A 22,361-nucleotide genomic window follows, 5' to 3' on the forward strand; every position below is an offset into this window, starting at 1 on the left:
AACTATACCGTTTCTTCATCAGATAAACCAGTCTTATTTCTAAACTGATTCCATGATTATTGTAGCAAATAATAGGTACATGTTCTTTTTTTTCTCAGCTTTTATTTAATAAAATAGTATCATATTACACACATCATTCCACCACTTTTCTTTCTCTAGACAAAACCCAGAGGTTGTTTAAATCACTCCACAAGGGACTTCTTCATGCTTTAAAAAATGAATGCAATTCCAGGGAATTGATGCACCATGTTTCATTTAACCAGTAACATCATGCTCTTATAAGAGATATTTTATAGGCGATTTCAGTAGGTATATTTAAATGATAATTTGGTATAGATTTGCTAGATCAGACAGGTACATTTGGATAGATAATGTCAAATTGTACTCCCTAGAGATTGTAGTAATTTAAAATCCAACCAGTAATAATTAAGAGCCCCTGTTTCCCCATAGTCTCATCCCTAGAGCAAGAGAGTAAACTTTTTGATCTCTGACAATCTGAGCTACAAAGTGTTATCACAGTGTGGTTTTAATTCACATTTATACTACCTTTCTAATTGATCTCATATCACCTTCATTAAAGCAATACTTTCTGTATTCATAATTTATCTTTAGTTAATTTTTAACTGATACATAAAAGCATAAAAATTATACAAATTAATGGGTAACATAGTGTTTTGGTTCTTTCTGTAATGACTAAATTTGGTTAAAATATATCTTCTCAAACAGTTCTCAGTTGTTTAAGTAAAACTTTCAAAATACTTTCGTTTATTTTTTGAAATATGTAGTACATTGTTGTTACCTATAGCCACCCTATTGTAAAATAGCAATGTTTTTTTTAAACATTTCTTATTCTACTCTTTTGACTACTTAGATGAAAAAGTCCAAACTGGCATATAAAACTCTTCCAAATTTAGTTCCATTGATCATTTTATCACATAATTCAATTTTATCATTATGATTGTCTTCTATGAACAAATATATCTCCAGGCTTCTCTACAGTTGCTATGCCTTTTCGTGAATTTCTAAATTAATTATTTTGTTTTTCTCTTCTTAAAATGCCCTTATCAATTCTTATTTATCTTGGAAACATCTCCTGTTTTCACATCACCTTATGCTATGGATTTTACATTTCTCACATACTCTTGTAATTTTCAGTTTTTTCTCATGTCTTACTCATAGATATGGAAGGTTCCTGTGTCCTTGATATGCTTGTCAATTTTAAATTATAGGGTGACTAGCATAATTTACTTTAAGTAAATAAAGTTCAATGAAGGGAATGAGAAAGGGGAAAGAGGGAATTGGTTGATACAGGTGGGAATTTGATTAAATACATTGAGTCATGAAAGAACAAACAAATTGCACAATGTGATATGTGTAAAACCAAGAAACAAGAAAAGTGGTTGTAAAATTATACTTGGTAAGAGAATCTTGAATATTAACCAGCAAACAGAACTGTAATCTTAGGATACCTTGTTTTTTTCCAGGAAGTGAACAAAGGAGACGAGTACATAAATTGTTAAGTGTTCTCAAGTGAGTGAAAGAAAAGATAGTATGTGGTATGTTATACTAAAATTGAAAGTAAATAACAATAATAATTTTATTGGTGAAAATACCACATATACATCATACTAATATTGATGAGTGTATATACACATATATGTTTTTATATGCTGCTCAATATTTTAAATTTATTTTTATAAAAAAATTCTAAAATATATAATATCTCTAAACTAAGCTATTCACTTATTGCATTGGCAAGTATTTTAATGCTTCTTGTCTTTCTCTTATAAAAGAAAGGATTATTAAAAAGTCTTTCAATCTTTTGAATTTTACAAAGATAAAAATTTTCTTGAAGGTAATTTTTATAATTATCTGCCTTCCTCCTTTTCTTTTTCTTTTTTGACTATGAGATCTTGACATTTGCAGTTGTTATCATTTGTTTAATACCATTTTAAGCACTATGTCCTAATGCAAATTGACAAGGGTTTATTCTTCTGAAGAGCCAATTAGCTTATTTTCTCTGGGTCATTTTAAATTTATTTGTATGTGAAACTATAAAGGATTATTATTATCCTATTTCCCTTGAAAGGGAAAAGAAGAGAAGTCTAAGACCCAGGCTCACTGTCACGGCATTGACTCAGCTGAAATTGTGAAGAAAAGGAATTCTGTGTTTGCAGTATCCATTCCCTTCTATTTTAGTTTCAGCACTAACTGGGTGAGGAAAAGGTCTTATGTTCAAATAAGAATAATACATTTTCCAGATTTTCATACTAAAAGAAAACTTCTTCCTTTTTTTTTTTTTTCAGTACAAGGGATTGAACACAAGAGCCTTCAACTTGAAAGACTCTTCTTGAGCCACACCTACACTCCTTTTAGTTTTACAAATGGGATCTTTGCCCAGGTGGCCTCTAACTATGGTACTACTAACTCCACCTCTTAAGTAGCTAGAATTAGAAGCTTGCCCCACCACATCCAGCCCAATATATTTTTGAATTCTTACTCTTGAGGTAAATGGGGATGGTGTTGGATGCTGTATGTGAAAAAGTTCTTTGATAGCTAACACATGTTCTTTTAACACCAGAATGATGTCTAGAGTCCTAGTAGAAATCTTGAGACACAAAGACAAATATTTTACTTTAAAGAAGTTGGAGAAATACTCTTGCCCTTTGTGAACATTCTCTTAGTAATTCATGTAGTCACTGTATTTCAAATCTACTGAAATAGTTTCCTTACATGTGATTCAGAATACATATTTTAATTTTTTAATTTCAAAATCTTAGCTGAAGTTCTAATACTTTCAACTTGTTTCTCCTTATTGATAATCACTTTCAGAACTTTATATATAAGGAACTCTTATTAGTTAGGAATGGTTCCTTTTGTTCTAGAGTTTATCCATAATGCTTTTATGAATGCATTTACTTTCTTCTTTTGGGGGCTGGAGACTGTTTTATATTTTTCCTCCTATATGCAATGTTGAAATCAGCTAGTAATATCTTCTTGTTTCTGTCCCTCTTCCTATCGTCTAACTGATAATATCCTACTCCTCATTAATTCTATCAACTCAAACAGTACAATTATGCTACTTTACTTATGGTCATCTCCTGTGATTTTTGAAACTTTTGCCTCACATTTTCCTTCTTTGATTACCTTAAATATACTACTCCATTGTTTCTGGAACAAAAATGCTGCTATAAAGAAAGTTTTTATAAGAATCTCTGTTTCCCTTATAATTAGCTTTACCATTTTTGTGTAGATATCCTTTAAAATATCTCTAAAAGTAATAAGCCTTATTTATGGCAATTATGAGTTTATTTCCCAAGTACATGGCATGAGTAATTGATATACATTTTTTATTTTAGATGAACATATGTATGCCTTTTATATTTGTTCTGCTCTAATACTTTGGTTTTCTCTGGCTCTTTTTTCTTTGCATATATCCTATAGCTATTACTCCCACTAGAATTTCTATTTTTCTCCCTTTTTCCTTCCCTATTTTCTTCTCCTCTTCCCTCTATCCCTTCCTTTCTTCCTCTCTTCTTTCTTGTTATTTTACTAAATATTTTTGAATCCTGTTTCCAACTTAAAATTATTGTATTTCATTATTTGATGTTTTAAGTCACTTTGCCAATCTTATTAGTTTTATCTTCACTTGTGAAAATATTTTTTATTGATAGATTTTTTCAAATATTTTTATCTGATCATTGGGTTTCTCTAATTCTGATTTATGTTCTTTTTTATTCTTTATCTTTTTTCTTAAATTTCAACCATTTTAAAAAGAATGGTTTTATGCTGCTCCTGGCATGTTATTCTGTTCCTTATTATCTTTTCTTCATAACAATGTGAGAAAGAATTCAAGTAAGATACAATTCTATTACCTGTGATCTCTAAGACTTCTACTAATGGAAAAATACCTGCCTGAATTGCATTTAGTATCAGTTGGTAGACTAATTTTCTATACTTTTCAAATATCTCTCTGATTAGGAAGCATTTCCTTTATTCAAGCAATACTGTTTGTGATACATAGACTATAGTTTATAATGCTTGCTGCCAGGTGAAAATATTCTTATGAAAACATTAAAAGGACTCTACTTCTGTTCTCCTTTTATATGACTGTCATTTCCTCTTTTCTGAGTTTCAATACTGAGATATGAGCATTCTGATCATTGTAGTTTCAAAGTAATTTGTTATTTTGTTCCTTCCTTGCTGTAAGTTATGAATCTGTTTAAAATGATTTTCCCATGCATTATGAGAAAAGTTTTGATACAACTACCTTGAAGTTTGCATTAAGTTGTAACCAGTGAGGCATGTGTGATTGAGTACCATTGGGGCATGTTCTGGCATGGTCATATATTGTCTTCATTTCCTGAATTATTTCATTTATGTTTGTCTCACTTCCACGCTGCGTGAATGGCCAGAAGGCTGAGATTTACATTAGATGCCTTTTGTGATCCCACCATTTCTACCACAGTTGTAGGTGGCTTTTAAATTCTCAGTCTTCCTTCACTTTCTGTACTTGACCACTAATTTCTTCAACTGACACAAGTTTTTTAAAATATAAATGGGATTTTTTTTAAATTTTATTATTCATATGTGCATACAAGGCTTGGGTCATTTCTCCCCCCTGCCCCCACCCCCTCCCTTACCACCCACTCTGCCCCCTCCCTCTCCCCCCACCCCCTCAATACCCAGCAGAAACTATTTTGCCCTTATTTCTAATTTTGTTGTAGAGAGAGTATAAACAATAATAGGAAGGAACAAGGGTTTTTGCTGGTTGAGATAAGGATAGCTATACAGGGCATTGACTCACATTGATTTCCTGTGTGTGGGTGTTACCTTCTAGGTTATTCTTTTTGATCTAACCTTTTCTCTAGTTCCTGTTCCCCTTTTCCTATTGGCCTCAGTTGCTTTTAAGGTATCTGCTTTAGTTTCTCTGCGTTAAGGGCAACAAATGCTAGCTAATTTTTTAGGTGTCTTACCTATCCTCACCCCTCCCTTGTGTGCTCTCGCTTTTATCATGTGCTCATAGTCCAATCCCCTTGTTGTGTTTGCACTTGATCTAATGTCCACATATTTTTATTCTTTGCTGTGTAACATTTTTCTGTGTTTAACTATATAACATATATTTCATGCTGTCTTCTGTATGAATGAATGCAAGCTATTTCATGACTGTTGAAATGTGTAATACACTAGGAGATTAACTTTACTTTTTCCAGCTAAATAACAAATTTTCAATATACCTTTTTATGGAAAAAATGTGTACCTATGTTAAGAAAACTTAAAGGGTTAAATATTGTACTAAAGGACAGTTTTTGTCTCACTTTAAATCATTTATGTAAGTCTTGTACTTGTAGAAATTCTGCTTTAACACATTATAATTTAATTGTAATTTATATGTGGGTTTATATGTGAATTCCTTAATGATTTTAGAAATTATTTTTGTATTTATGTCACTAATACACTTATTCATAACATGTTATATGTTATTACATATCTTAATGGTTTGTGCATAGGGAAAACTTACACAATTTTCCAAATACTGTAAGAAAGTTATACCTTATCATTTAAGATTTTTTAATATTTGTAAATAAGCATCAACATTTTTTGTTTCTACTCTTGTATTATAGTTCAATATGCACCTTTTCTTGGGGGGTTATTCTTAGGTGTTTCATAGTTTGACCGAATCCCATAAATCTTCTAATTTGAAGCTTTATAGTCATTTATTTGTTAAGAATTTATTGAACAGGTGCGTCCCCGCGTGAGCAGAGTAACAGAGGCGGGGGCCGAGAGACAAGTTCCCGGGCTGTGGTGTTCTGGCTGCGGGTTGAGCCGCCCCGGTCCTCGCCAAGGCCATGGCTTTAAAACTCTTGCGTGCGTTCATCCTCAGGCCACCCGGCTCAGGCAAGTGCACTGGATGCCAAAGGCGCATCTCTCTGGTGGCCACTTCTTGCGGCCTCAAGGCCAACACGGAAATTGGTGACATGCGAAGTAGTACTTGGAAAAAGGTCTTTGGTTCCAGATCATGCAATCACATGCCTAATGATATCAGAGCACCTGCTAGATGGTGTTCCAAGGACATTAGTACAGGCTGAAGCCCTGGACAAAATCTGTGACGTGGATCTAGTGATCAGTTTGAATATTCCATTGGAAACGCTTAAAGATCAACTCAGCCAATCCTGAATTCACCCTCTTAGCTCCATGGTCTATAACCTGGACTTCAACCCATCTCAAGTCGTTGGGATGATGACAGTAGTGGTAGGCCATTAGTCCAACAGGAGGATGATAAGCCTCCAGGCCTATTGCTGCCAGGCAAAGGCAATGCAAAAATGCAGAAAAAACAGTCATCAAACTTTATAAGAATGGGCTGATGGAGTGGCTCAACTGGTAAGAGCGCCAGCCTAGCAAACATAAGGCCCTGAGTTCAAGCCCCAGTACTGCCAAAAAAAAAAAAAAACTTTAGAAGAGCTGAGGAGTGCTCCACCAATTTTCTGGGACAGAGAGTAGCAAAATCTGGCCTTACGTTTACACATTTTTCTCAAACAAGATCACAGACGTTCAGTCCAAAAGCATACTGAACCTGCCCAGTGGAAGAAGCAGGAAGATGTGGTCATTTGATCAATTGTGCTTGTGTGTGCACACGTGCGTGTGTGCAGTATTGGTGCCATGTCCAAATTAGAAGCTAGCTGAGATAGCTTGCAGCATTTCTAGTAATGGTGACAGTAATAGGAAAACTAGCAAGCAGAAAGAGTTCAAGAAGAAGCCCTCTTCTGCCTTTGAAAAGAATTACTATTATTTTTCCATTGTTGTTCTGGGTGAAGGTGCTGTTGTAGCATTTACAATATTCGTACAATGTATCAAATACGTGATATTTGAGTTCACCCCTTCACCTCTCTCTTTTATCCTCCCCTCTCCCGATTGCTGGGATAGTTTCAGCAGATATCTTTTTTGCATTTACATATATGTGTACACATTTTTTGCATCCTATTTACCCTCTACCTTCCTACCTTGGTTCCCTCCCACCCGTGCCAGGGGAGGACCTGTTCCACCCTCCTATTCTCTGATTTTGTAGAAGAAAAAAGAGAAAAGCATAACATGTTTGCTCATTTGACATAAAGGTAGCTACACAGGGAATGTCCTTGTGATATTTCCATTTTTATATGTATTATAACTCCAATTGATTGATCTCCTCTAATTTTCTTCATTCTACCTTAGTCCCTTTTTTATAGTGGTTTCAGCCAGTTTAAGATTTCTATATTCATTCTTGTATAGAGAGTACATCAACCATATTCAAGTTCTTAGTTTCTTTCTTTTACCCTACCCCTCTGGTATGTGACCTTCCCTTAGTGTGACCAGTGTTTTCTAACATTGCTGCATTTGTATTAAGTCTATATTCCACATATGAGAGAAAACATGCAACTTTTGGCCTTCTGAGTTTGGTTAACTTCACTTAAGATTATGTTCTTCAGGTCCATCCATTTACCTGCAAATGACAAAATTTCATTCTTCTTTGTGGTTAAGTAAAATTCCATTGTATATAAATATCACATTTTCTTAATCCATTAGTCAGTAGTGGGGTATCTTGGCTGTTTTCATAACTTAGCTATTGTGAATAGTGCTGCTAAACATGGGTGTGCAAGTGCCTTTGTTGCCTAGGAGTGGTATTGCTGGAACGTATGGCAGATCTATTTTTAGTCTTTTGAGGAGCTTCCATAATGGGACTACATGAAATTAAAAAGCTTCTGCACAACAAAAGAAATGGTTTCTAAATTGAAGGGACCACCCACAGAGTGGGAGAAAAATCTTTGCCAGCTGTACATAAGACAAGGAACTGATAATTAGAATATACAGGGAGCTCAAAAAACTAAACTCACAAAAAAAAATCAAAGACTCAATGAAGAAATTGGTAAGTGAACTGAACCGAACCTTTTCAAAGGAAGAAATCCAAATGGCTAAAAAGCACATGAAAAAATGCTCACCATCCCTGGCCATTAAGGAAATACAAATCAAAACCACATTAAGATGCCACCTCAGTCCTGTTAGAAGAGCTATCATCAAGAACACAAACAACAACAAATGTTGGTGAGGATGTGGGGAAAAAGGAACCCTCATACATTGCTGGTGAAAATGTAAGCTAGTACAGCCATTATGGAAAACAGCATGGAGGCTCCTCAAAGAGAAGGTGTTTTGAACATGTGTCAAGCCCTTCTCAAGGAAGCAAATACAAGCAGTATTTCAAGCACTGTCTAAACTGTGTTCTAGCTGGTATTTGATAGCCATGCAGTCTTTTTGCATGTGATGGTAGTGATCTCTGGTCCTCCCACAGCCAAAAGCTGTTGAACTGCATCACCAGCAAGGATGAGAATGAACACCAACTTCTCTAGCCCCAGCTTTGTCCCAGTTCTCTGCTGTGTGCCCTGTGGTAACTACTGTATTGACCCTAATTGCACTCAATGGTTGCTTCTCCCTTGAGTGTCTATGCCCACAATTTATATTTTTCTGGTAGGCATAATGCCTTCTCTGCATGAATGCTCTGCATCCCTGTTTCAGCCATTCTGGCTTCTACTGACTGTATTTTCTTACATCTGATTATTTTCTTCTTAGGTTATCAAACAATACAGATAGTTACTACATTTATCCCTCCCAAATTCCTCTTTCTATGAGCTGAGAGCTAGGAGATTGTAGTGAATTTCTTCATATACCAGGAACTGAGCCATGTAAAGGGTTTTACTTTAAACAGCACTCTTGAGGGCTCACTCTTTGAGTCCCTCAAAGTCTTTGAGAATCTTCAAAAAACACAGGAAATACTAATGGAAATGTTGAAGGATCGTATCTTCTGTTTAGAAGTAGTAATATGACTATATGGAATTCCTGGACTATTAGAATAGTTTTTTATTCAAGACAGAATGAATTTTGAACATGCTGTCAGATATTGTTGCCAACAGTGTTTTTCTTCTGTGAGGGACCCAAGCAGATGAGAGTAAGGGGAGTAAGTTGAGGACACACTACATGTACTTAGATTGAGTTGCCCTAGGTGAACCCAGATTGAGTATGACAGGTTTATGATTATGGGAAAACAACCATCCCCCATTCTAAAGACGTAGGCTATGGAATGACCATAAAGTCTAGAATGAAGATACTAGTATTTTGTCAGAAAAAGAATTTATTATCTTTGTGTTTTCATTCTCATATTCTTAAGTTTATGGGACTTTTTATAGAGTATATATTTTGAAGAATTTTTATACCAACAGATTCTAACTTTTAGTTGTTATTTTCCAGAAAATCTGAATGGTGGGGTTGGTATACCTCTGGATAGGTTGCAATTTTCTTCTGGACTGACATATGGATGAATTTTCTTCTTATAATGGATATAGTTGTGATAACTAATGGCATGAAAATATATTTTTGCTATTGCTGGCTTTTTTTTCCATTCACTCGTCAACTATTTTATATTCATTTTCATTTTTTTCTGACATTTAATTTTTTTAGAAATTCATTAGAAATAAATATTTATTGAAAACCTACATTCATTCATTACATGTAAGATATGACAGCTACTTTCAATATACTTAAACATTATTTAGTGAGACAAGGAATATGACTTTTAAAAGTTCATGAACAAGGGCTTGGTTAATAGTTTGGAACATCAAAGGAAGATGTCATGTGAACCTTGATAATTTATTGTCATCACTGTTAGTTATACAGACTGTAATTCATTTTTGTTGTTTTCTGTTTGTCTTTTGAGACAGGGTCTTGCTATGTAGCCCAGACTGGCCTTGAACTCATGATCCTAGTGCCTTTGCTTCTCCAGTGCTGGAATTTTAGGCATGCACCACTAGCCTGGCAGAATGTAATTCTTTTAGTGCAGGTCAGGAGTGCAAAGCCATTTGTCCCTGTAGACAAAAAGAATATTGGAAGCAAAATCTAAGTGTCCCTTGAAATACATGTGTGCAGCCAAGGAGGTTTGCATCGAAGAACGAGTTGACATAATATCCTTTCAAAGACAGAAAACAAATACTTGTGATTTCCAGCGTAAAATTATCTTTTAAAATGATATATTTCTAAATTTAGAGGTAACTAACTTCACACAATTCTTTGAGACACTTCACATCAACTAGAAAGTCAAAAATATGTATATAAATAGCCCAAATTGCAACACAGTAAAAGCCACAATAAGTTCAGGTTGGCAATGGTGTGAGAGAGGTGTAACAGAGAGATGATTTAGTTTCACTTCTAAGAAAATAAATGGACTCCTTCTCTGCTACCAACTATGAATTCAATAAGAACATGTGTGCATACAGCTTCAAAGAATGTACATTATTAATTTTAGTCTTTATGCACAAAAAAATTAATGGAATTAATGTCTTAAATCACCAAGTTGGAAACCTTCCACTGAATCTCAGATGTTAAACAATATTTTTCCAAAATCCTTTTCTGTTGAAAACTTGTGTTTGGAAAGAATAATTTTTCTTGCTCAAAATATGTTCTGTCAACTGGCCTATTTAACCACAAAAAGAAGAGAAGATATACAAAAGAATTATGAATGCTTAATGCCTTTTATATTTCATTTAAAGGAATTAACCATCACACTTTATTAGAACAAAAATAATTAGAGAGGACCATATGCTGACATTAACTTGAATAACTAAAATATAGGACATCACTATATAGGACGTGCTTACTGACGTAGAAAAGGATAATTTTGCTATAACAACAAATTAAAACTTTAAAGTTTAAGAGAAATTAAAGAGACAAAGATACACAAGAAAGGGGACATTAACTATTTTCTTAGTTGTTTTATGCACTTTTCTTACCTAAGAAACATCATTTTAACTTCAGTGATAGGTTGAAGCCATATTATTTCTCTAATAAAAACAAAACAAATAGCTCTGAAAATATGTTTATTTTAAGCAGTCTTAAAAGCAAATCAAAAGTAACACCTATGAAAAGGTAAGATCATGGCTGGGATCAACTTCAGTGGTAGAGCAATTGTTCATCATACTCAAGGTCCTGGGTTTGATCCCTAGCACTGAAAAAATATATAGAAAGTAAAAATTACAAAAAATTGTGGTAGGATAATAAGTTATTACTGAGACATCAAAGTGGTTTGGAAATGAACTATATTCACTTCTCTGAACCTGTTAGTTTGAAAAATGGCTTAGTAACCAAAGAGGGAATCTTTCAATACAGCATCAGCTAACCCTCAAAACCAAATGTAAGGGCCTCATGCAGGAGAAATAGTTAGAGATACCCCAAAATAATTATTCTTAGTAGTCATGCTCAACACTCATCTACCCTTAAGAAATAGATATTGTTTTCACCATGAGGAGTCCATTACAACACTGGCACATTATTTACCTATCTAATATTTACTGATGCTATGTCCTGCTGTTCTGAATTCAAGCTGCCATCCTCTTATAAACTAAAGCTGGAATGGCAGAGGACTACTGACTCAAACTCTGCTCATCAGAGCATTCTTCTCTCATTCCCTCATGCAGCCATACTTGGTTAGCCAGGATGCAAATCTGTCTAAGATCAGAGACCCTCCAGCACAAAAATTCTTAAATTCTTCATCTTTTGGCGTGTCCAAGTACCTTAGTGATGCCAACCATGTTGTAGGTGTTTAAAAATGAGCTGATGAACAAAGAATCTGCCTAATTAATTTTTTATCAATGTGATTTCTAATCTAATTATTAGAAAGTTTTTGAAAAAACTTCAAAATTCAAAAAGTAAACAGATTATTTAGAGAGCTCCCAATCCAGATATCTAGATATCTTTAATCAAAGCATTTTTTTAATAAGCTTTACTGGACAAAGCAGGAGCCACAAATTCAATTGCATAGGAAATACTTTGAAAAAAAGTCTTATAATTTTTCCTAACACTCAAGTAAGCTGATTTCTGGTTAGGAGGAGAGAGGCCAAAAGAAGTAAGATAAGCATAACTCTTGTTTTCAATCTTAACCAATAGGGTTCAGCTTCATAATGTTATCAAACTTGTTATCTGTTTTGCAGTGTGATATTGCAATTTACATAATCAAAGTAAGTCACAAATTACTGTTGAATGGAGTTCATATGAAAGTGAAATGTAATTTCATTCAAAATTATATGGAAGACCTGATATTCTTACAGACTATAAATGTTTCAATACTTAACAGATGCCATTAATTCTAATAAGAATGAGAGTTGAACAGTGAGCCTCATCTTATCCTTCCTTTCCTCAACCATCCTTACGAATAGTATAACACTGAGAGAAATGGAACAAGAATTAACCTGAATATAAAGAGCTTGATATCTTATTTCAATTTGCATTCATTTTTATGAAAATCTCCTAGGTAAATGCTGGTAAACTATGATATACTGAACAAATAATATCAAGGCAAGTGGTTAAATTATATCAATCTTTTCCTTAAATGTTTCCTGTTTTACATAAGCATAAAGTTCTCTGTATATATTAGATGAGTGATAGTTCTGAGATTTGGGGAATCAGTTTTCTTAGTCCAACGAGATTTAGTACTATAAAATATGATAGAGTTATACTGAATAGTTGAGAGTACCATAAAAATATGAACAACAAAAAAAAATTAAAAAATCACATTCAGAGTGTTATATTATAGGAGAATATAACATTGCATAAACAATTTTCCAAATTCTCACCTACACCTCACTAATGTAATTAAAATTGGAAACAGTAAGTCAATACAGCATATTCTGATTGGTTCATATATATATGCATCTAATATCTACTTTTTTCTGTAAAGAAGAGAATCATGAGAAACAGTTGAAAGAAATGAATAACAAAAACATGCAAATTACACACTGTGGTTCCTATCAAAACAAAAAGAAAAATACTGACACACAACTCATGTTTTTAACCTCAAAATTGCTGGTTACTTATTAACTGCTTAACCAACAACTAAATTTTTAAAGAAATATTTACTATATGTAGTAATCTACTAAACTCTTCCAGAAGAATGATTGGCAATGAAGCATGATAGAATATTCTCTCAATCTAAGGGTTCTGCCCAAAACAGTTAGATGAAGTTCTTATGCATTTAGCTTATAAAAATTCTTCTATACTGGTTTTATACATACTGAGTAAATTGCAATTGGTTTGAGGAATGAAAGACAATGAAATATTCCAAATGGCCAAACCCAAGTGGCAAATGGTATTTTGTAGTCTTCATCATCATCTTCACAAAAGGTCTTAGCATTACATTCTTTCTAGTTTTAACCTACCCCTCCCCACAAATTCCTTTACATACCAATTACTTACTAATAAAGCCTTACAAATTGTCTTAAATTTCATATGGAATATATATATATATATATGTATCTATATATGTGTATATAGATACATATGTATATTATCAGATTTACTATCTAGATGATACTAGTCATAGATTTAATTTTTGTGTGTTTTGGTTGATTAATTATCTGATCTGGTCTTTTTGATAGATTTTCTCTTTTCTTTTTTCCATTTAAAGCAGCTTTTTTTCTCTTAATGAGTAGCTTTGAATTGGATTATGATAAGAAATATTTTTTTCTATAAGCAATTTAATTTTTTGCTAAATGATTAGTTTTGTGTTTATTTCAATGCTCAAGGTGCATTTTATTGTCACTTCAATGTTTCCTTGTAAGCTCAACTTTTTGATTGGTCTTTAAAGTAATACAATATATCCTAAGTAGAAACATGCTTGATTTTGCAATGAAGTAGATTAAAAATAATACCATTTTTCATAGAGACAATGCAATGAGAAAAATACTGTGCTGAGCTTGTTTGAAGAGGAGTTTGTCTGGGTTTCTGCAGACAGTGGGCTGAGACACCACAAATTATAAGCACTGCTTTCTAGATCTACTAAGCCCTCAAGCTTTACATTTGTGTACCTGAAAAATAAGTGTATTCTTTTAGTAAAAGAAAAATGTTTGAAAATATTTTTATACTTACAGATTTTGTGTTCATAAACAAGTACAGTTTGTGACTGAGAATTTGCCAGGGCTTGATAATATAATTCACATAATCACATTAATTCTGAATTTGAAGTTTTAATTACATGAGGCTTGTATTTTAACTTTTGTAGTTTGAAACATATTGAAAAATCATTACCATTGATAAATGGTAGGGAAGTGAATAAAGGACTTTACATATTCAGAGCTAGTGTTCATTGAAATAGATTTACTGGAAATCATTGTGTTTTTTTTTTATTTTTACAGAACAAGATAATAACCCAGATGTATTTCTGGCATATATTTGTCACTACTAAGAGTAATACAATTTTTTTTTATTTTGCGTAAACCAATACAACAAAATATAAAGTTTATACCCTCAGTTTTTCAGTATTCAGATTTATTTACATGATAGAAAAGATATCAATATAATTTTCATTCCTAGGGTTTGTAACCAATCCCACCTTTACATGCAGAACAAAGTGTTGAATGACATCTCACAATTTTGGTCATGATTATAGTTCCTGACATTGCTATGTCCCCAAATTTTACCTAAAATCACACTTAATAAGTGGATTATCATTGTTAGTTCCTGGCAGAAATAATTGAAGTTAATAGCAGGTTTTCTTAATGAAGTCATTAATGCAAATTGTATACTAGGGAATTTCCAATAGATTTATTAATAGGAAACTGCTTATTTTAAATTAAAAAAATCTAGCATGATTTCAGTTGTGTTAAGTACCTTTGAATTTTAGACTTCTCTCAAATGTAATTAAGGAAAAGCTACTACAAGATAAAATACAGTAAATTTATTACAAGGAAAGCCAATATGAAAAGGGTGAGGAGGAAATAACTAATTAATGACAGTTTTTTCCCTGGATATAAACTTTTGAATATCTTAACCCTCTACAGCAGTTTATACATCTTTGGTAGAGACTCAAGAACCATAAATAGAAGCAGAGCCTACAGGGACAATAAATCTACCATAAGGGATTTAGATAGTCACTGTTGACTTACTGTATAAGATCAGTACCAAAACCTAGTCCAGTAGTCTTCTTTTGAAATATCCTTAGTAGAATACTGATTACTAGATACTAACACCACAATTTTCATATTTCTATCTTGTGCCTCCTCTTACAATTTGTTTTCATAATAAAAAATTAAAGAATCCAACTCCCTTGTAGTAAGTTACCAGAGAAATGTATACAGATAACTGTGACATTATAAATTAATACAATCTTTACAGAAAACTCTTAGTGGCAATATTAACATGAAACATTCATATACTTCTTTTGCTTCCTGGGAAATTTTCTTAAGAATGCACCAAACAAAAAAAAGCTGAAAAACATATGAAGATATTTATGTCAATATAAGATCAAAACACTGCTTTGAATATTCAACGATATAGATTTGCTTTATAAATGATGCTATATGAATAGCATCATTATTATTCATCCACTTAAAGTGATGTGAATACTGTTTAGAAATGTGGAAATACATGTTATAATTCTAGGTAGAAAAAGGAAGAGTGCAAATGAACTTTATTTGTTTTTTTATTCCGTAAGTATATAACACATATCTAATGTGTTGGCAGTCAAACACATTACAAAATAAAATAAACAGAATGAAATAAAATAAAATGTATAAAATCTCTGACTTTGTGGAGTTTTACTCTACTGTAGGATACATATAAGAAACAAATGACCACATTAAGACCTAACCAATTACAACAGTACTGAGCAATACTGGGAGAAGTGACAAGGCCCTTTAAGCTGCTACAACAGGAAGATCACACTGAGCCCAGAGATCAGAGAGGGTTTTTGTGGAATGGGTACCAGGAGAATGAATAGAAGTTATCTACAGGAAAACATCTGGCAAGTGCTCCAAATACAATACAAATCATAAGCAAAGGCCCAGGAACAGTGATAATTTCAGGGTTTTTGAAAAGAAGAAAGCAGAATGACTGCTGTGCTAAACTACATGTAAAAATGTTGTAATCTAAGTTCCAGCAAGCAATTGAAGTATTGAAGTAAGTTAAGCAAGAGTCATCATCATGATTACGTTTATGTAAAAAATTCTCTCTCCACACATACCCATGACATATACACATACATGCATACACACACACACACACATATGTATGTATGTATTCCTTGATAAAACCATCAAACAATTGAAAATGAAATTAACAATGACTCTAAAGGTGGAATTTTGGAAAATTATCTCTATATTTAATTGACAAAACCCTGTCCTCCAAACACATACTAAGTGTTTGTTTTTTTTTTTTAAGTTCTTTAACTTCACTTTTGGGAAAGTAAGCATAAACAGAAATTCTAACAAATAACATTTTCTATATATAATCCCTAAGCATTACAGCCTATTTCCTCAGTTGTAATAAGACTTTTGTCTGAAAAAATTTATATTTTATCCCTATTAAATTTATAATGGAAACTATGTTCATAAAAGTTCTGGAAGATATAAAGAAAGTCTGAAATCAATTCTTCATTTATAGGAGTTAAAAGACTCCATTGAGATAAAAGTTGCAATTAAGTTGGTCTACCATGAATTTAGGATGTGTAGACTGCAGTGAGATTATGGTTTTTGTTGGACCACGTCATCTTTAAAATCTAAAAATATTAAAAATATTTATTTTCCCTGTTGTCAAAATGCAATATTTTATTTAACTGTCAGATATGAGCAATAGAATACTTTGCCTTAATAGTACAAATTTATTCTGTGAATTTAACAATGTCAAGTTAATGTATATAATTCTGGCATTTTGTGAGACTAATTTTCTTTATTGATATATTTAAAACAGTGATATTGCACAAGAAACTTTATTACACAGGTATAAAAAATAAATGCTTCAATAGACTACTTAAAAGTTCATAGCATAAGAAAAATGTATGTGAACTCACTCAAGTATTTGTCTGGAGTCTATAAACAGATAAGAAATGTAGAAACATTTGTGGCTCTGCAAATGCAATCAGATTTCACTCTTCTTTTGTTATCTTTGTGCATGTAATAAAAGATTGTGAAAAAAAAACTTTATCTCTTTGTTCTACATTTTCCATAGAGGTGACAAATACATCTAACAGTCTTTTGCTTAATTGTTTTAGAGAAAGGGTACTAAAAAAAAAACTATTTTAAACAAAAACAATTAAGGATCGTCTTCTTTGTGTAGATCTACGTGTGTGTGTGTGTGTGTGTGTGTGTGTGTGTTTGCAGATATATTTAATTCCTTTAAGACTAGTGGGACTTATGTGTGTACATTAAGGAAAGCTTATAACCTAAGCCTTAATTGTAAATCTTTACTAAAAGTGCTTTTTGAAAGCTGAACTGGAGTGGCTTCATGTTTTTGCCCACCTCTATGTGCAAACACATTCAAGGAGACTGTACTTGTTTTAAAAACTTAAACTCACAGAAGTATGTTATATAAACCAAGCTCGATAAAAGGCAACCACAAATAGAATGCAAAATATCTCTTCAGTCTTTCTGTAATCACTTCCGTAAAGCAAAGAGAGCCACCTGGGGCTGAAATTTCATTACCAATCATTTCAGTAATGCAATTACTTGAAAAATATAACTACTGGTAAATTCTATTGCCATAAAATGCCAAAGGTATATGCACATGTATATATTATACAAGTATACATATGTACGTAAATGCAATCCAAACCATTCAAACAGTTGAAAAAGCAAATATTGTCTAAATGCAATGGAAACGATGAAGACTGGAGTGTACTTCATGTATGTATTATTCATGCATGGGAAATCTTATAATCAGAGATAATAGTTATTGAAGTGAGCTTCAGGTTTATGGCAACATTTAGCTCTCTGTAGCTAACATCTCTATCACCTTGAAAAGGTGGATGACATTTCAATATTCCCTAAGTGGTGCTACATAATCTTCTTCTTGTCTCTCTCGTCTTCACTTCCAGTGTTTTTGAAGTTGCACTTAATGCTATAGATGTGCTTAATGTCCTCGTAGAGCTCATCGTCCTCTAGAGAAGCAGTTGAAAATGCCATGAGTATCTTTGAAAAGATCAGGACGGACAGTTACCCCTTTCTTTATTCACATTTTTTTAAGGAAAGCTTGACTATGATTAAGTAGTCAGAATTCATTTATTAAATATCTATAATACACCTCCTACTCTGCTACCCACTCAGGACAATACAAATAAAACTAGTTTTTATTACATGGTTTCTATTAGATTCTGGTAAATGTATAACATGAAGCAAAGAATAGCTAGGATTTTTCTGGATCTCATAAAGACAACATGTGCAGTTACAGCTTGAGAATCAGGGAGATGATTGGGGGTTTTAGTATCCATAAACTAATTTATGAAGTAGCTGGGTCTTTCAAAATAGGAGGAAAAAGTGAGTAATTGTACAAGAAAAGAACAAAGGTGGCATTTGTGAGTGACAATAGAGAGAATGACCTTTGAAAACAGCTTACATTGGAAGTACCTATTCAGGGGATAAGGAGAAAGGTAGGGATAGAAATGACTGGGCAGGTGCTTGAAATGCAGAGGCGTTTGGGAGTAAATAGGAAGCCATAAAGATTTTCATGGAGTGTGGTACATATTGCAGAGTGTTTTATTATAACGCATTTGGGAGTTGAAGAGAAAATATAATTGAGAAGAGTGAGGCTAGAAACAAGAATATCGGGAGATCATTGTAATAATCTGAGCACAATTCAGTGAGATTCTGGATTTGGTGGAATTAATGTTAATTGCCAAATTGAGGAAAAGATATAAACTTGGTTTAGCTGCTAAGTAAAGTCTTTACCACATATTCAGGTATTGCTAAGCAAATTATGCTAGTTTTATTTATTTTATTTTAAAATATGAATTTAGATTCAGAAACAAGTATACATACATCTGTGGTGGTTTTCAGAAGAAATTTAAAGAATGAATTCTTAAGGATTATCCATTTTTCCAAAATTACATAACCAAAGTTGATGTAGACTTAACACCATGAGAAACTCTAAGTAAAAAATAATTGCTTTGCTGACAGTTAATTATTAGTTACAAACATTTAACAAGTTATTCTTTTGTCTAGAGGAGATTGGTAGAGAATTTTTCCATACTAAAATTAACATTCATCCATGGGAACTCTTTGTATAAAATGAAAAATATATTATACAATATAGATATTAAAGCATAATGTGGAAATGAGATCAAGAAAAGCATGAGAAGAAAGTATGTAAAAGCCAACAGAGAAGAAAGTATGTAAAATCCAACAGAATTACATACTTTTTACTGAAGTTGGAGGCCCTTGAGTATTCTGAGAAAATAAAGGAAGTGATAATTTAAAACAAAAAGAGAACTTAACTATTCTAGAAACCTGTGTGCTAGTAACAAGGTAACAACAGCTCACGGATAAAGTAAGAAGACTGAATTAGGTGATGTCTAATTGTTTCACTTTGGTTAAGATTTGTTGGCCTAGGAGAACTTCCAAGCTAGTTCACACAGTGGTTTAAAAACAATGAATCAAAAACATTCCAGGAAAGTAAAACACAGGAGGAAAAAAGAGCCTCATGGGTTTCATGAGGAAAAAAACCTTACTCCTTAGCCTTTCCAAACACAAGAGGAATCTTGGTAGTCCAAAGCATGGCACTGATTCTAAAACATTCACTGGGTTTCAAAGTTTGTTATTAATCCTTATCTCCTTCTTGTCTGTTTTTCTTTTCTATCTGATCAATAACCAACTTCATTTTTTTTTTTTGTTGAGACACTCTATTTAATCATGTTTTTTAACTCTTGAGGCTTTCATCTTTCCATGATTTATTTTTTGTTTTTATTAATGTTTCCTAGTGTACCTCGTCTTTGTTCTCTAATGTGAACTACCTTTCATTTGTTATTCCCTGCTTTCAATTTCCGTTTAATTGGTCATCACAACTGATTATAAAGCAAACCGATTGGAGTCTGGTACCTCATAGATTAATAGGTCTATTTATGTGTGTAAATTCTTCTTATTGTATCCACAGTGGAAAGGACATGCTCCAAATAACATGACAACCAAAATGAGAGAAATTTCAGAGGACATTTGAGAGCATGGAATGTACAATGAGGTTATGAGAAAAGTGCAATTATAATAAGCAAGTCCATCATAAAATGTAGCACACATGAGCCCTGTGATATTACTCAAAAGAAAAGTTATAAAATCTATCATGTATTGCACATTTATAATTTTTAGCTACTATATTTAATGGTTCAATATATATAATCTATAATATTCATAGCAATGCTTGTGAGAGTATATTTAATTCAGTTTTAGAGTAGTTCTCTGGGTTGCAAAATAACTGATATTAGACAGAGGAGAAATTTGAACCCCATGTCTCAGATTACAAAGGTCTACTTTTTCTGCTTCTCTTTCTCTTCCCACCTTTCTTCCTACCTTTCCCTTATACTCTTCTTCCTTTGTGATGATTTTTAAAACTCTGATAGAAGATACAAAGTCCTGTCCCAAGGAAATAATGTGATGTTTGGTGACAAGAAAGCTACTGATTAGTATGGAAGTAGATGAGGGATAACCAGGCTTATAAATCATTTTTGAATCTATTAAAAAATTACCAGATAATGCAATAGAATTCATCCAGTCTACTGTTTACTAATACTCTGACTACCAAGTGAAAAACAGCACATTCAAATAAACCAATATTCACCCCAAATATTTGGACAATAGGTAGCATTTGAATATAATTTTATGGATACTAGTATACATGGGAAGAGTGGGATATAAATATAGCATGAATTTTTAAGTTTCTAAGATAGTTGAAAATGAGGAAGCTAAAAAATTTACCCCAAAAATAACATAAAGGAGAGAAGACTGAGTTTTCAACCTTGAAAATAACTGTATTTAAGAGATAAGAAAGAGATTCCATAAAATAGCATAAGAATAAAGTCATTCAAGAATGTGAAAGGAAAAATTTTTAAGAAGATTTTGACCTCAATTTTCTTAGTGATGGTCAGAGTCATTTTAGAAGACTATTATAAATCTGTTATTGCAAAGGTGCAAATAAACAAGATGTTATGAGTTCTAGAGAGAATGAAATTAATAATATGAAATAAAGGAGGTAGGGGCAGGGGGAGAAATGACCCAAGCATTATATGCACATATGAATAATAAAAAAATAAAAATTAAAAAAATATGTGAAATAAATATGTTAATAATAAACAGGTAAAACAAGTTTATATTAGTACATGCTATCAAAGAAAACAGAGTAATAAAAATGAGTGATCAATGTGTCTTAGTACATTGGTAATTATACTTAAAGAAAGCTTTTCTGAAGAGGTGACATTTGAGATGACACAAAAATAATAAGAAAATAGCTGTATTGATTTGCTAAGAATGTCAAAACAAGTGTCACCAACATGATGGCTAAAGCAGCATTATATTTTGTCATAGTTCTGGATTCTAGAAATTCAAGATCAATGTGCCAGCAGGATTGACTTCTCTTGTAGCATTTATCATTGGCTCATAGATAACTATGTTCTTCTTATGCCCTTCTCTGTATCCTAAATTCTGTGCATGCCCATGTCTGAATCTCCTCTTATAATGATACTGAATTAGTTTGAGTTTCACCCTTAAGATTTACTTGTAACTTAACTGCCTCTTTATAGGTTCTATTTCCAAATGGAGTCACATTCAGAGGTACTAATGATTATGACTTTAGCATATGAATTTTGGGAGGAGAGGACAAAATTCAACCTATAGCAGTAGCCATGTGAAGAATTTGCAATGATAATCCATAAAGCAAGAATGCTTTTGAGAATGGAACAGGTTTTGCATGTCAAAGAATAGCAAAAATACTGTTGTTGCCAGAAATAACAAGAAAAATGGCAGATGAGAAGACCAAATTGGTAGTCAGGGGACTGTTCATATAGGAGCTTAGAAAATATGGGAAGGAGTTAGCATTTCACTTATTTTTAATGGAAAGCCAGTGTAGTGGCCAACATAGGACATAATTTGAATTTTTCATTAAGGGATAAACATTTGAAATATAGGTTAATAGTATAAAGAAAGTAGGTCAGTCAGAAGCTGTTGCAGATAGTAGTCCAGACAGAAAATGATATTGTCTAGGACTAAGCATTTGTAAGCATAGTGAAAAGTGGTCAGTTTTTTTTTTTTTAGATAATTGGAGGAATTAAGAGTAATTAATCAGTTGTGCCTCAGTTCCTAAATTGGAAGAAATAAAAGACATTATAGTTAACTATAGGAAATTGAAAGAGGACTAGTGTAAAAGTTACTTAAAAGAAGTTTAGTAAGGGTTTAGGAAAATTTTTTTACCTAGACTTTTCTAACACCAGATTGATTGCCCCATGGAAAAATAAGTATTTGTTACTTGAGTTGAACAGGATGAGGTTGGATGAAACTCAATCTTTCTCAATGTTAAAATTGTATGACTGAAAGAAATCT

General features: G+C 32.7%; 1 protein-coding gene and 1 pseudogene across 6 annotated transcripts in view; one reads left to right on the top strand and one right to left on the bottom strand.

Moving 5' to 3' along the window:
- Positions 1 to 22,361, bottom strand: part of Mgat4c (MGAT4 family member C) — a 799,502-nt gene that overhangs the window by 88,383 nt on the left and 688,758 nt on the right. The gene's annotated exons all lie outside the window — the stretch shown is intronic.
- Positions 5,843 to 6,673, top strand: LOC109677492 (adenylate kinase 4, mitochondrial pseudogene; annotated as a pseudogene).

This window comes from Castor canadensis, chromosome 8 (assembly GCF_047511655.1).
Source record: "Castor canadensis chromosome 8, mCasCan1.hap1v2, whole genome shotgun sequence".
Taxonomy (NCBI): domain Eukaryota; kingdom Metazoa; phylum Chordata; class Mammalia; order Rodentia; family Castoridae; genus Castor; species Castor canadensis.